Source organism: Oncorhynchus mykiss, chromosome 8 (genome assembly GCF_013265735.2).
Source record: "Oncorhynchus mykiss isolate Arlee chromosome 8, USDA_OmykA_1.1, whole genome shotgun sequence".
Lineage (NCBI taxonomy): Eukaryota > Metazoa > Chordata > Actinopteri > Salmoniformes > Salmonidae > Oncorhynchus > Oncorhynchus mykiss.
Window position 1 is genome coordinate 18,888,145 of NC_048572.1, and position 7,348 is coordinate 18,895,492.

At 40.3% G+C, this 7,348-nt stretch overlaps 1 pseudogene; it reads right to left on the reverse strand.

Moving 5' to 3' along the window:
• Window positions 1-951: 951 nt before the first annotated feature.
• LOC110529199 lies at window positions 952-7,046 on the reverse strand (annotated as a pseudogene).
• Between the last annotated feature and the right edge of the window lie 302 nt (window positions 7,047-7,348).

Below are 7,348 nucleotides of genomic sequence, written 5' to 3' on the forward strand. Positions count from 1 at the left end.
GGAGCTTGAAAAGATCTGCAGAGAAGGGGAGTAACTCCCCAAATTCAGGTGTGCGTAGCTTGTAGCATCACACCCAAGAAGACTTGATGATGTAATCGCTGCCAAATGTGCTTCAACAAAGTACAGAGTAAAGGGTCTGAATACTTATGTAATGGGATTTCAGCATTTATTTTAAATATGCAAAAATAATCTGTTTTTGCTTTGTCATTATGAGGCATTGTGTGTAGATTTATGACGGGGGGAAAGTATTTAATCAATTTTTTTAATAAAGCTATAACGTAACAATCTGGAAAAAGTCAAGGGGTTTGAATACTTTCAGAATGCACTGTATATTAGGGACATGTGGTAGCTAACTAGCTTGTTAACTGTTTACAAACAAATTAGTAAATGTGCTCAAAAGCTAAACAGCTATTTGATTGCTGAGGCTAGACAAAAATGACTAGTTTTGAAAGTTGGCTCATATCTTTTTGAACATTCAAAGCAACATCCATGGCAGGCATTGTCACCTTAGTCTTCTACAGAACTTTTGAGTGATAGGAAGCATGAGCACCACCAATCAGCTTCAATCACTGTGCACAATATCCGTCATTACTTTGACAACTAGCGTAGCCATGTTAGCAAATGACTGCTGTCTGAACAAACACAAATCCGAGTTGGTCACTTGTAACAAAACTGTATTGAGCATTACGGTCTGCAGTGTGAACAAGGCTTTAGTACATAGATGTCGGCATCTGGATGGTAGACTTGTTCTCACTGAAGTGCGTTACCCCTCATGTACCAGTAGGAGGCAATGTTCTGGCAGGAACTGTTGGACTGTAGCTTCACATTTTATTTCAATATATCTCTTTATTTAGGTTGTTGGCATGACATTAAAATAATGATGTTGATTCAAACATACCATTTTACTATTAAAATATGACCAAATAAAATATGCCTAATCAAATATGAAATTCAACCATTTCAACCACCATATTATGAAAAAGATTAATGTTTATTCGTGGTATTTAATGCAATTTCAATGCATACATAGTTCTGATGATTACGTTGGAATTAGATTGACTGACTTAAATACATTGATGTAACAACCTGTTAAGTTTTACCCTAATTTCAGTGTTTACAATGCTGGTTGAAATTAGATTACTTTTTTTGAAATCCAATCAAACTACTGTTTTCAATTTATTTTCCACATCACAATACGTTGACAAATTACGTTGAAACAACATTGAGTCAACCAGTGTGTGCCCAGTGGGGAGACATTTCACTTTGTACACTTCCCTTGGTCCCAAGTTCTTCCTAATTCTGGTCAATGATGGGAATCAGCTTCTGACCGTGGGATCCTACAACTGTCTGCTCATGATTTAGCTTTCTACAGTGCCATAATATTCACTCCTTTTGTCAAGTGCAATTTGCTCTCACTCAGGTACTGTGGGCTGTTGGGGAAGTCAGACAGTGGTTAGATATGGGGGTGGAAAACAAAACATACCTCTGTCTATCTGCAGTCTTTTTACAACTTGAACCACGCTAAACCTCACCGGCTTCCCTCCAACAGCCATCTGGTTCCACCACCACCCCACCCCCACACTCAGTACAAGTTAAAAAACAACCCATTTTGGGAAGCTTCAAAATGGCATCTCATTCTGAGAAATAACCAAATGTGAAATGATTCCAAATGTCAACAGACCAAATATGGTGAATGTTGACTTGGGTCTCTCGTGCTTTAATTCAGGGAACTCAGAGGGGGCTAGAAGTGGTGGCCCACAGCATTGCACAAGGAGAGGCCCTGTGGAAAACTCAACGACTGTTCAATAGCTGCACACACTAACCCTCACTGTGCTATTCTTCTATGACTGCCAAGGCTGAAAACATTATTCTGAACACATTTGGTCAGGACTGTATCGAATTACATATAGCCTAGCTCTCTTTTGGTTTTCCCCTCACATCCCAATATACTTCAACACAGGATTCAGGTTGGGCTAACTGATACCCTTTCTGACAGTACTGCCAAGATACACAGACCCAAAACATTTAAAACTGTCACCAAAAGAGGATCCCTCATTTAGAGATGTAGCCCACACAACTTTCAGCTAGCATAGCTTCCTCCCACTTGTTTTCACTCAGCGAGGTGGAAGGTGAGATATCATGCTATTTCAGTGATATCACACTGGCCGACCTCGTGGAGAGGGTTACACAGGGAATTCCCTTTGCAGTGCACTCACTCAGAAACACAACTCATGTTTTCCATGCCCACTTAATTTATTTACTCTACAAAAATCAGTAAGAAACTACAGTAAAAGGTCAAAGACAAACATGGGGGGAAAAAAATCATTCACCCGCCCTTTGATGAACAGAGAAAGATAGGTGGGGTAGGTATAAGTCAAACTAAAAAACAAATATACTTACACAACCTTACTAACTGCCGAGGTTTTAGTCATGATGAGTCCCTGGTTCTGCTCTCCCACACATGGGTGGTGGTGGTAGGGTAGTAGGGGCCACAGAGGCAGGTATTTGGGAGGACCAATTCCATTTAAATTTAGTCAATTCATGAAAAGAACGGACAATTCCATAATTGATGGAAGTTGAAATGGAACGGACCTCAATCCCATTCCTCTCTCATCATCGGTGTCTGCTCCTCTCCTCGTCTTTAGACTTCTAGGGTGAGTGACTACGGCTACTCTCCCTGTGGCCCTTGTCAAGGCCCTCCGGGCGGTGCTTTTCATGGAACATGCTGTGCTTATGGTGGTCATCGCCGTCGTCTCTTTCCCTGGAGTGAGAATGGTGCCAGTCTGTCTTTTTCTCCCGCCGGGGTTCCTCCCTGTCCCACTGTAGGTATAACATGGGAGAGAAAGAGATTTGAGAAAGGTTAGATAGAAATCTTTGGAGTTACACGGCCAAGTTATACTCTGCGGAATGACTGTGTAGCTGGAGTGACTGGTGTCACAACTGTTGAAATAATAGGCCATACCCAAATCACATGAGCCATGCTTACTCATATATTTACTCTAATGCTCTGACTGAACATTATTGTGAAACAAAGGACATTTTTCACAAACAATGAGTTGGGGAGACATTTTCAGTCAACCTTGGATTTCTTAGACTTCCTGGTGTCCTTGTTGTCTGAGTGATTGTGCTTCTTGTCTTTGTGTTTCTTCTCAGCATGCCAATGGCTTGTTCCTTCTTCCTCTAAAAGCAGGTCGTACTTGGAGCTTTTGGGACCATTAAGTAAAACTTAAGTAAAGAGAGTAATTCTTTAAAAGGTTTGCCAAGACAACATTTCAAAGAGAAACACTTTCTTCCAGAGAAATTTAAATTTCCTCCAACAGAAACATCTTTACAATAGTTGACCTCTCTAACCTGATTGCTATGTGAAATGGTGCACAGTTTAGTTATTTTACACGGTTCTAACCCCCATCTTTCACTTCATATGAATAGCAAATATAAAAACATTTAAGGATACTCTGGCTTGGGTTTGACTTTATCCTTAAGAGCTCATTTGTATCCCACTTCTTTTTCATAGGCCTTGAAGTCATCCTTTGTATACTTCCCACCTAGAAAACCAAAAAAGACCTTGTTAATTTCTCTACTTAGAAGAGAAGGTAAAAGGCACATCCTTTAGCTAAAGTGCCTGATTGAGGCTTAAAGTCTCTGAAAGTATATATATATAATGGAAATACTGAAAAACCCAAAATATTAAAAGGAAGTTAATGAGTTGTTTTAATAAGTGATTACCTTTGCCTTTCCATTTCATCTTTGAGACAGACTGGCTGAAGTCCACATGTACGCGTCGGTCATCTATGAGCACGTTGTCCATCTTGAAGAAGGCCTTTTCACAGTCCCCCTCCTGTGGAGCGAAATTACATCAATTATATCTAAGAGGGTAAACTGAGCCCTTATGTGTATAGTGAATAAGGAAACAACCTATCAATTCAGTAAACAAAACCCTTTCAAGTGAATTAATGTGTACTCTCAATTCTGACTAACTGGTGCCCTCTATTTGTATTCTGCATAACTGCACTTAAACGGTTCCAAAATTAATCTAATTTTAGCTTAGTCTTGATTTGGACTTGTGAATATGAGTGGATCATTGTTCAATGTTTAAAGAGGGCTAAAATTACTAAATGCTAACTCATGGTACATATAGAAATCAAGTGAAAACCAAACATATTATTTTCAAACTCAATGAAAGCATAGCACAGAGACTCTCCTGACTTCAAGTCTCTGATGATCTCACAGCTGTACAGAAATAAGAACACGTTAATATAGGATAATACACCAATATTCTACCAAGTCTCCTTTCAATTTTTAAATGGTTAGGACTAGGTCTATTTCTAATGAAATATGTATAGTAGTGTCATGGAGGCCAGTATGTTGAAATAGACAGGGTGAAAGTCCGAAGCGAGAGAAGAGGATTTCCAGGTCTTCCTCTATAGTCATAGGGTTCAGCTTACACACAAACAGAACATTCTCCGGAGGTTTCACTTCCGCATCAGGAAGATTACCCACCTACACAAGCACATACACACGACAACGTCTCAAACCACAAAACTCTCATAAAACCACCATATAATCTTTACAACACTAATATGTTTACCAGCTAATGAACTAGTGTTGGGTTCTTCAACATCAATCAGTACACAAAGTGGTGTTACAAAATCTGCTCTGCCATTGCGCCTGAAAGTATGCGCATCCTCTACAAGGCTAGGTGGACAGAACCACAAGACCCCCATCTCACCATCTCCAGAAGGATGGCCTGGGTCTTGGCCGCCTCCTCCTTCAGCAGCTCATCCAGCTCCTCAGCCTCCTCACCATCTGTGTCGTTGATCACTTCCTCTGCTCCAATACGACCACTCTGCACACCAAAGAGGCTTTGACTTTGCAAATCAACAAAAGGTGTACAGTACATGACATCAAAAAATCTGAAGTAACATCACAGTTACTTTTGTTCAGGTATTGAGAAAATCATTCACCTTTCCTTTGATGAACAGAGAAACTATAATTTAAAACTTATGGCTTTTTAAGAAAGTTTATGAAAAGTTAAATTGCTCTGAAATGTGAGATATGCATTGCTTTGACCTCAAATGGTACCTGAAAGTACCCAGTCACTCACATCCAGCTGTTCCTTGGTAGGCTCGGGGGAACGGTTCGGCACGGGCAGGTCAGCAGGGTCATCTAAAGGGTCTTCCAGGATCACAGTGTGGTTTATCCTGCAATGACACAAAACAAGTATCACACCTCTCTTCTCACTTTATACTGGGATGTCTGAGTAGGTCATTGCATCTACACCTCTGTATGGGAGCTATTCATGAGGAAATTCGAAAGTGTATTCAATTATATTCTAATTTACCCCTAACATTGCTGCATTTAAATATGGTTCGAGGAAATGAAATCTGCTGGCCTGATATCCTGAAAAGGGATGAAGACCTTATCAACGAAGGTGTCATTGAGCTTATCCAAGACGCCAATACCCTCTGACACCTCACCGAACACAGTGTGGACCTCACCAGTTGTGATTAAGAACTGGGGGGGTAAAGAGATTGTTACAGCATAAGAAAGCTAACCTGAACATTTGAGATTTCAGACGCTTGCTATCCTGCTCGAACCAGTAGGCTAACTTTGTTGTTTTCAAACTGCAGTTAAATTGAACCATTATTTAACTAGGCAAGTCAGTTAAGAACAAATTATTATTTACAATGACGGCCAAACCCAGACGACGCTGGGCCAATTGTGCGCTGCACAACGCATCACCGGGGGCAAACTACCTGCCCTCCAGGACACCTACACCACCCGATGTCACAGGAAGGCCATAAAGATCATCAAGGACATCAACCACCCGAGCCACTGCCTGTTCACCCCGCTATCATCCAGAAGGCGAGGTCAGTACAGGTGCATCAAAGCTGGGACCGAGAGACTGAAAAACAGCTTCTATCTCAAGGCCATCAGACTGTTAAACAGCCACCACTAAAACTGAGTGGCTGCTGCCAACACACTGACACTGACTCAACTCCAGCCACTTTGATAATGGGAATTGATGGGAAATGATGTAAATATATCACTAGCCACTTTAAACAATGCTTCCTTATATAATGTTACTTACCCTACATTATTAATCTCATATGCATACGTATATACTGTACTCTATATCATCGACTGTATCCTTATGTAATAAATGTATCACTAGCCACTTTAAACTATGCCACTTTGTTTACATACTCATCTCATTTGTACATACTGTACTCGATACCATCTACTGTATCTTGCCTATGCTGCTCTGTACCATCACTCATTCATATATCCTTATGTACATATTCTTTATCCCCTTTCACTGTGTACAAGACAGTAGTTTTGGAATTGTTAGTTAGATTACTTGTTATTACTGCATTGTCGGAACTAGAAACACAAGCATTTCGCTACACTCGCATTAACATCTGCTAACCATGTGTATGTGACAAATAAAATTTGATTTGATTTGATTTTTTTTACGGGACTCCCAATCACGGCAGGTTGTGATACAGACTGGATTCGAACCAGGGTGTCTGTAGTGCCTTAGACCACAGCGCCACTTGGGAGCCCAAAATACTGAGGAGTTGGATGGCAGTTTTACCAACCTGAGAACCATGACTTTTTTATTTTACCTTTATTTAACCGGGTAGGCTAGTTGAGAACAAGTTCTCATTTACAACTGCGACCAGGCCAAGATAAAGCAAAGCAGTGTGACACAGACAACACAGAGTTACACATGGAATAAACAATAAACAAGCCAATAACACAATAAACAAGTCAATGACACAGTAGAAAAAAATAATGTATATATACAGTGTGTGCAAAAGGCATGAGGAGGTAGGCAGTAAATAGGCCATAGGAGCGAATAATTACAATTTAGCAGATTAACACTGTGATAAATGAGAGATGACGCATCAAATAAACTGGCCTGGTCTCCATAGAGTTTACTGAGGGTATAGAAAAGACATCAATACATTTGCATTTTAGTCATTTAGCAGACGCTCTTATCCAGAGCTTACACACTCGTCGCTAACATGTAGGCTCAGCATTGCCGAACAGTCCCATTACAAGTCAGGATGTTGTTCTAACTTTTTCCGCAGATTTTTTTCCCTATGTCGGAAGTAATCTGATATAAAGATCTACAGGGAAATGCTATCAACCCGACCTTCAGTACACTGGTCTGTATATCGGTTTGTATCCGGTTTTATTTTCAATACTGTTGCAATTCGCACATGACAAACCGAACCACAGACAGCAAACACTTCCAGCTGATTATGAGGAAACATGCTTTGGTCAACTACGTTCAGTTACATTCGGCTTTGTTTACATATTGTGCAATGAGTTTGAAATT